The sequence below is a fragment of the Oratosquilla oratoria genome, chromosome 24 (assembly GCF_046742065.1).
Source record: "Oratosquilla oratoria isolate Oo_2021 chromosome 24, ASM4674206v1, whole genome shotgun sequence".
NCBI lineage: Eukaryota > Metazoa > Arthropoda > Malacostraca > Stomatopoda > Squillidae > Oratosquilla > Oratosquilla oratoria.
Genome location: NC_134800.1, coordinates 18,395,694 through 18,404,609, shown reverse-complemented (window position 1 = coordinate 18,404,609; position 8,916 = coordinate 18,395,694).

The following is an 8,916-nucleotide window of genomic DNA, read 5'->3' as shown; positions in this document are numbered from 1 at the left end:
CTGGGATGCACATGCTTACACACGTACACATACACATATATATACACATACAATACACGAGTTGCAGGTAACATATAAGACACTGGGTGTTGTACATTCATTCAAAAGGGAATAAGACTGAGATGTCACGCAGGGCATCAGTTATTATGAGAACCCACCAAAGTGGGGGTAACGGACAAGTATTTCATCTAATCTATTTTGTGATAGGAGATGACGACAGATTGCATCTAATGGTAGTCCCTGGGGTATTAAATGTTTTACAGTGGGGCACGCTAGGCAGTAGTGTTCGATGGTGTTGGCTAGTGGAGCGTGGCATAGGCGACATTCTGTGTATACAGGCTCGCCTTCCACGCCGGCGACCTGCCACGGTGGACGGTAGCCTAGCCCAAGATCTAAGGAAATAAGGTCTAACCACTTCCGACCGAATTTCGAGGGAGTTGGCGCAGCGGGCCCGTGAACGTCACCTGGCTGTTCAAAGTGGGGTTAGCGGGTCCTATAGCTGTCAGTTGAAGCTGGTCCGTCGTTCGAAAATGACGTCGCCTTCGCTCGCACTGCTCCACGCAATTAGTTATATTCTGACAAATATTATATAAAATATATATATAAATATATATAAAATATTATAGTTCCTGTCTATATATATGAATATATAATATATATGATATATAATATATATATATATAATATATAAAATATTATAGTTCCTGTCTTCCTTGGCGTTTCAGTTTTCTTCAGTGTATCACAAAGAGAAAATGGACTCAGCCAAATGACGTCAGAAGCTGCGCAGAAGAATGTAAACGGTCTGACCTGTATATTTAGACCTTGGCCTAGCCGCAGTCAGGCCGAGACAACATTGTGGCGATGAACCATAAGTCCCTTGCGGCGGTACGTGTATTTGTGGCGGCATACGGATAGGTAGTGGGTGATGGTGACACTGAAGGGTCTCTCGGTGTCCCGTCGACGTTGCTCAGGTAGAAGTGCAACGGAGCGGACCCTGTTGAGGTAACATAGCAGGGAGAGAGGTCGTCCATCACCACGACGGGGGAGTCGGCAGGCTTCCTTTGCTAGGCGGTCTACTTTGGTGTTATGGTGCAAACCTACATGAGATGGAATCCAAATAAATTCAATGCAGAGATTACGATAGTCAGTAGGGATAGAAAGGAAAGGATTTGTTGTACAACAGAATGGTGAGTGGGATGAATAGCGGAGAGGGATTGTAGTGCAGGCTTAGAGTCACATATAATGTCAGCATTAACTCCTCTTTGGCAAACGAGATTGATGGCATCTAAGATGGCGTATAGTTCGCACAACGTGGAGCTGGAGTGATCTCGGAGTCGACGGCCGACCCAGCCCTCAGGAGGCGGCGGTAGGTCAGGTGAGTAGACTGCTCCTCCAGCTGCACCATCTGATTGTAGTGATCCGTCAGTGTAGAGGCGATGCGGAGCAGTGATGGAAGATGTTACCTGGGTAACATGTTCCAAAGCCAGCTGTAGTTGTAGAGGTGGGGGTCACATTTTGCTGTAGGAGTGAAGCTAACCACAGGCGATGGTAGCGCCCACGGGGGAGGGCCTGGGGGTATGTCAGCTACTGGTACTTGTAAATCTAGGCTGCGAATGAAGGAGGAGATAGACTTTATAAGACGGCGACCGGGGGACATGAGGGGGGGACGGGCGGAGCGGGGCTGTGAGAAGCTCTGACCAGTGCTGTGAAGTGCGGTGAGAGGTGGGGAAAGTGTATACACTTACTGTAGTGTAGCGGAAAATCTTTCATATCCTAACAATTGTGCAAATTATGACTAAAACATGAAATTTCTACCAGTGTTAGTAGATACCATAAGGTTCATTTTAAGATCGGGAGGTAAGTCAGATTTGACCTCTGAGGACCGTGAGAGGTCAATGACCTCCGCGGTCCGCAGAGGTCAAATCTGACTTAATGACTGAATGACACACTATTCAAATCCCTAAGGATTTTTTGTTTGAAGAGTGGGAACAAAACCGATTGCACCATTGGATTCAGCGTCGAATTCGCTATAAAAGTATAGAGAGTTTGTTCTCGAATTTGTTTTTTTGAATTTTATAAAAAAGTTTTTCTAAAAAAAATCTGGAAAATTAAGGATTTTTCTAGTTTATCATAAATAAAGAATACAAAATATTCAAAATTAGCAAATTGCTCTCCATACCTTTATAGCGAATTCCACGCTGAATCCAATGGTGCAATCTGTTTTGTTCCCACTTATTAAACAAAAAAAAACCGTAAGGATTCAAATTTTAAAAAATCATAACTTTTGTGATGGCTGGTACTAACACAATTTTTTTCTGGACTTAAAATGAAATCAATGTCCTCAGAAAACAAATGTATTGAAATATACATTTAGGTTATTGTGGTGTTCAGAACAGCCTGCATGACATCGTGCTGTAAGATAATCTGTGTAAATTTAATTTTCAATGCGCATTGCACAAAAGCTATATATAAACTTAAAGTACAGTGATGGTAGTGACCTCAGACACATGTATAGTACACACTTAACTAACAGTCTCCCGAACATGCACATAATGCAGTGCACTTGAGTGCAGCCTTGGTGCACTTGCAGCGGCCGGTACATCCCTTCTTGCAGCCGCAGTGGATCAGTTCGTGGCAAGATTTTGATGCCTCTGGAAGTGTCGTCCAAAGAGGCTGCCACCCAGAGTCCTCATTTTTCCAACCCCAGTCAGATGGGCTTGGTAACTCAGGATTCAGGACCAGAGTTTGGTTCCAATGGTTGCCCTGGATTGTTTCTCTAGAGCTGTCTTCACTGTCCTCAGCCACCCATACTCTTCTTGCACGGCAGCTTCAGCAGCCAGGAGGTCGGGAGGTCTTGCAGGACGTTGTACAGCCGGTGCAGTGAAGTGCTGCGTCTTCATGGCAGCAAGTTGCACACTTGTGTACACGGATGGCAGAGGTGTTACCGACTTGGCGGTAGAGATGACTTGCCCAATCACCAATACACCACGGTCGAGTCCGCCATTCGTGTGTGATGGATGTTGCATTAGGGAGATACCAGTACCATGAAAAGAATCCTTGGCTGTCGCAGAGCTGGGATTATGGTCAATATTATCGACAGCCCCAGTAGTGAACATCTCTGGCGCAGCTTGGGTGGGCAAACAACTTCTTCCATGTTGAAGCGCTGGCAGACACCATTGGCAATGTCTGTTGTGAGCTGTAGTAATCTATCATATGACACACACATCCCTAGGCTGAACAGTGTGTCAATCAGACCTCTGCTCCTGGTCACAGCGTGAATCTTGAGGGCCATGTAGAGTGGGAATGGGGTTTCTCTCTCGCGGCTGTGGCGCACTGAGGTTGGCTCCACACTGCGTGTATGCTTAACACTGTTGAACACCAGTAGCTGCGCTATTGTAAGAGCAGCAGGTGTGTTACTTATGTTGAACAACTGAGTCTGGTGCTTGATGTTCGCCTCATCGAGGATCATGTTCAACAGAGCAAGGAGGGATGGTGTCACAGAATCTTTCTGGCAATCAGCTTTGAACGAACCGTCAAATGTAAACCTGGTGTGAAACATTTCCCTACGGATTACTAGGTGCATGGCATCACTGTCATGATCACAGGCCTTCATCAGGGCGGAACCTATATGTTTCTCAAACATCAGTAGTGTGTCTCGGCCCTGAGAATGGGCTCTCAGATCAGGAAGCACAGAAAGAAGTCTGTCTTTCAGTCTGGTTGTGTGTATTCTGTTGGTTACCGGGACACCCAGCTGCTCAAGTCTCACCTTGTAGAGGTTACCTATGTCTGAGAGTTTAAATACAGGGGCATTGTCCTCATCTGCATGCATGTCCTCCATGAATGCCACCAACTCAGCAAAGGCTATGCCATGCAGACAATCCGCATCATCGTCCTTGAGTGCGGCTGGTCGGATTTTGTTATATAATGCACGGAGACAGTTGCGATGGTATTTTGCGTCGATGGCAACCATGTCTCCTGCAGACAGCTTGGCCAGCAGTTCAGTGTCCCCCAATTCAGTGGCACATCTCATTACGTTCTTGTCAATGTCCTTTGTAGCTGCTTGGTGCAAGTCTGCAGTGCCAGCTGGCTTATTGCAGAAGAAACAGATAGGCTCGCTTGACTGTGGAAGTGTGTCGGCATATGCTGATCGTGTGCGCAAGGTTGGAGTACCGGTAGTAGATTGTTGTCCTGAAGCTGATTCTGCTCTGCTCTGCTGGTCAAACATTTTTTTGTTAAACTTTAAACGACATTTCTTGTGCCACTGAGCACTGTGTCTCTTCAAGGTAGCTTCTACGCCATCGCCATCATCCAGTCTTTCCACGTTGAGTTCCATTGGCATGCGGCGAAGTCCCTTGAAACGGACGAGGTCTTCTGTCGTCAATGATGCATAGCCAACACCACTCGGTTTCATGGTAGATCTTAGTGGGGACTGTAAAGGTTCATCTGTCTCTGCTTGGCAAAGAATACAAAGCTCCCAGTTAGTTCTTGGGGGTGGTCTTGATTTCTTGGAGGTAGAGGGCTGGGCTGGGTCTATGAGGATATGACGCTTTGCCATAGTGACGATCAGGTCTGGGATGCTTGTATCTTGGCTTTGATCACCAGGCAGGGATCCTGCAACACAGAAGAAAAAAAAATTGTGTTAGACCATTGGATTCAGCGTGGAATTCGCTATAAAGGTATGGAGAGCAATTTGCTAATTTTGAATATTTTGTATTCTTTATTTATGATAAACTAGAAAAATCCTTAATTTTCCAGATTTTTAGAAAAACTTTTTTATAAAATTCAAAAAAACAAATTCGAGAACAAACTCTCTATACTTTTATAGCGAATTCGACGCTAAATCCAATGGTGCAATCGGTTTTGTTCCCACTCTTCAAACAAAAAATCCTTAGGGATTTGAATAGTGTGTCATTCAGTCATTAAGTCAGATTTGACCTCTGAGGACCGCGAGAGGTCATTGACCTCTCACGGTCCTCAGAGGTCAAATCTGACTTACCTCCCGATCTTAAAATGAACCTTATGGGATGTACTAACACTAGTAAAAAATGCATGCTTTGGTCATAATTTGCACAATTGTTATGGTTATCCGCTGTACTACTGTGAGGCAGGTGACGTTAGAATAAATCCTCTCAACTAGGGATGGAAGCCGTAATTCCCGTTGCATGTTGACAATTCTGGTAGTCATTGGGCAACCGAGAATGATTCTCATGGCTTTATTCTGAAAAATCTCCAGTGGCTCTAAAGCAGATCGAGGAAGTTGAATTAAGGCAGGGGAGAGGTAATCAACAACAGAGCGTATAAAAGTAATATAGACAGTTCTGGCCACGGGGATGGAGATACCGGAAGAGTTGTTGGTGAGCCACTGGAGAGGCCGGAGCCGATGTTGGAGACGATCTAGCAGTTCACGAATTACGGGATGGGATTGACGCCGGGCAGGAAGAGTTTCTGAGATTCGTACTGGTGCACCAAGGTAGCAGTACTGGGAGCTTAGTGGGATGATGCAGTCTCCAATCATGAACTATGGCAGCGTGGCAGGAGGGCGGTAGGAGAAAATTCTGCTCTTCTGTGGGGAAGCAACAAGGCCACAGTTAGCAGAAGCCTGGGAGAGAGAAGTAAGAAAAAGTTATAGGTGTGTTGGGGAAGTAGAGTGAATACATAGATCATCTGCATAGCATGTAATTGTGACCTCAGGAATAGTGGGCAAAGACGTGAGGAGACGATGCATTAGTATATTGAAGAGAAATGGACTTAGTACCCCTCCTTGAGGAGTGCCGAGATGAAAATCCCGCGAGGAGCTGTAGGCGCCGCTGAAGAAGACACGGGAGGTCCGGTTACTGAGGTAGCCCTTAATCCACCGTAACAATTTACCCTTAATTCCAAATTCAATTAATTGATCTAAAATAATGTCTCGGTTAGCAACATCAAATGCACTTTTTAGATCTACAAATGCCACAAAACTGTCACGGGAGAGGCGAGAATACAAGTCGACGAGGCAGTGATGGGTGCTGCGTTGGGGTAGAAAGCCGAAGAGACGTGGGGAAAGGCGATCTTGTAGTTGGTACATCAGTCGGGTGAGCAAGATTCTTTACATTACTTTGCAGAAGCAGGATGTAAGGGAGATGGGCCTGAAATTTGCTGTACCGGGCTTGGGTATGGGGATTATTGTACTCGTGGTCCAGGCATGTGGGATATATCCATCTCGTAGACACATATTGTAGAGGCGAAGGAGGGGGTTACCGGGTATACGGTGCAGTAAACGTAGCACATTGTAGGTAATGCCATCATCCCTAGGAGACGTGGCTTTACCTCTCAAGAGAGCACGTCGTAGTTCATCTTCAGTGATTGGTATATTTTCTTCATCATCCTCTTGCAGCAGAGCATGTACTAGGCGGAGTCCACGAGCAAAAGTACCGGAGGAGAGGGCATCTTGGACGGGGGTAGGTAGATTGGCAGGGTTGGACTGGTTTGACCAAATGTCGATGAGCTGTTCGGCAAATACGGTGGGGGAATGATGAAGGGCAGTAGCAGGAGTCTTCTTAATTACCCTGCGAATAAGGTGCCACATGGAGGCTACACTAGTTTGGTGATTAATTCTGTCCGTGAATATCTTCCAGGAGTCAGTACTTACACATTCAAGGAGGATTGTTAAATCGTCTCTGGATTGCTGGTAACGATGAAGTAGTTCAGGAGATGGGTTAGTTTGGAACATGAGTCCAACGCGCTCCGCTTCTTTCTGTGCGTCCTGAAGTCTGTTGTCTAGGTACCACGAGTGAGGAGGAGGGCGACGTTGGAGGTGGGGTCGTGATACGTAAAGCCTGTAAAAGTCATGGGTGGTTGAGACATGGCTGGTGTATAACTGGTCGGGGGAGGAACAATCTAAGGTAGGTAGTATGCAGGTCATGTATGAAATGTACGTCGGGCAGTATTTGGGGGGTATGGTGAGGCGTAGGCGCGTGATAGGGGGTGTAGGTATCGTAGGAAGAGAATAGTGGAAGAGAAGAGCAATATGGTATGAGAATAATGCAGGTACTGAGGAGCACTGGATACGGGATGATACCAAGCCAGAGGTGAGGACGTGGTCCAGGGTGCCTCCCCGGGAGTGTGTGGCGCCACCTGTGTCCCAGCGGGTCAGATGATGTTGTCGGATGAAGGATAGCAGGTGAATACCAGGGCGGTTAGTGGTGCCAGGACGATCTCCCAATGCAGGATGTCGAGCATTGAAATCCCCTGCGTATATTATACCTTTTATCGTAGGTGGTGGAAGAGTGGCTGGACGAAGGCGTGCGGGAGCAAATTAGATATTGCAGAGCTGTAGGATTCCGCCCCCAATTTCTATCTCGAAGAGTTGGAATGTTACGTCAGGGTCTGTAGAGGAGCGCAGAAGACGGTGTATCAATGTATTGTGTATGTATGTTAGAAGACTGTTTCGTATCGTATGAATATAGGGGATATATCCGGGAAGGGAGGGTGCCTGTGGTGCAGTGTTGGGCTGGTTTGGAAACGCCTCCTGGAGAAAAATGACACAAGGGTGGTGTATCTGTACATATGCCTTCAATTGTGTGTACTTTTTGTGGTTGGTGATACCATTGATGTTCCATGAAAGGTCTAGGTGAATGTTAGTTACGAACGTTGCGTTTGCTGGTAGGAGACCGGAGTGTGGAGGTGGGTGGACGATTCGAGGAAGACTGGCTAGTACTGGGTTGTAACTTATAGAGTTTGTCGAGACGAGTTGCGATTGATTCTATTCTCTCGGCAAGCATGGAGATGGAGGAGACGAGGGTTTGTTGGGATTCCGCCAGTGTGGAGAGTCTGGTGGCAGTAGTAGTTTGGGCCGAGACAAGGCTGTCAATCCTGGTGTCAATGGAGGCGAAGCGGTCTTCCGAGTGCTGCACATCGCGCTTGAAGGGCTGCAACGGCCTTACGGAGGGCAGCGTCTTGCTGAGGGGGGTGGGAGCAGAGAGGCCAGTCCGGGGGGGGGAGGAGGTGGAGGGGCTGAGGTGGGGCCACTGGTCTGGGTCTTGCGCCGAGTACAGCCGTGCCAGACGTTGACACCTGGCTGTAGACATCGGGGGCACTTCCATTGTGATGGGTTCGGCTGTGGTGGAGGTTCAGAGGTGGAAGTAGTCGCAGATGGGGGCGGGGGAGCACTCCGGACGGGACATTCTCTGGATTCATGGGCGGCGGCACACCAGGCATACTTAGGGGAGGCGGAGCAGTACCTGGAAATGTGACCGATACCCCAACACCTGAAGCACCAGGATCGGTCGTCACGGAGTCTTTGGACTTGACACGGGGGGAGGAGAGGGAGGAAGTCAAAAGCAATGGTGTCGGGGGGTGTCTCGGGGAGGCTCCACACAATAACAATGCGGTTGATGGGGGTATCGTTCTGCATGAAGCGCCTGGCTGAGTGTACTCCTGGGAGCTGTAGGGCAAGCTTGTGATCCACGTCAACGGGATAGCGAGTAAGCAGGTATTGTGGGTACTTACGAGGTCTTTCGGGGGAGTCTTGAGGGAGAAGAGGCAGTGACATAAACTCATTTGTAGTAACTCGGTCCAGGGTGTCTGTGCGTTGTCTTGATATGTAGATGAATCGAGAGGTGAGTTCAGCCATCTTAACCTCGGCCGTATCCCGTTGCAGGTGGAAAGTCTTGGTGATAGTTGAAAGCCAGCGGAATTTAACTTCTGTGGACGGGTTCCCGCTAAAGGCCAACTTGACATATTTGTCTCGGGGAGCAAATGCTGGAGGGGCGGGTGAGGGTCGGGTGGGGGCAACGGGAGTAGCACTATGATTAGGCAGGGTAGGGCGAGTAGGAGCCTTATTACACTCACTTGAGGTTCCCTTGATTGTCTTGGCAGCAGGCGGTTGACATTCTCCTGCGGCGAAGGTAGGGGTGTCTTCGGCCCGCCGTTTGGTAC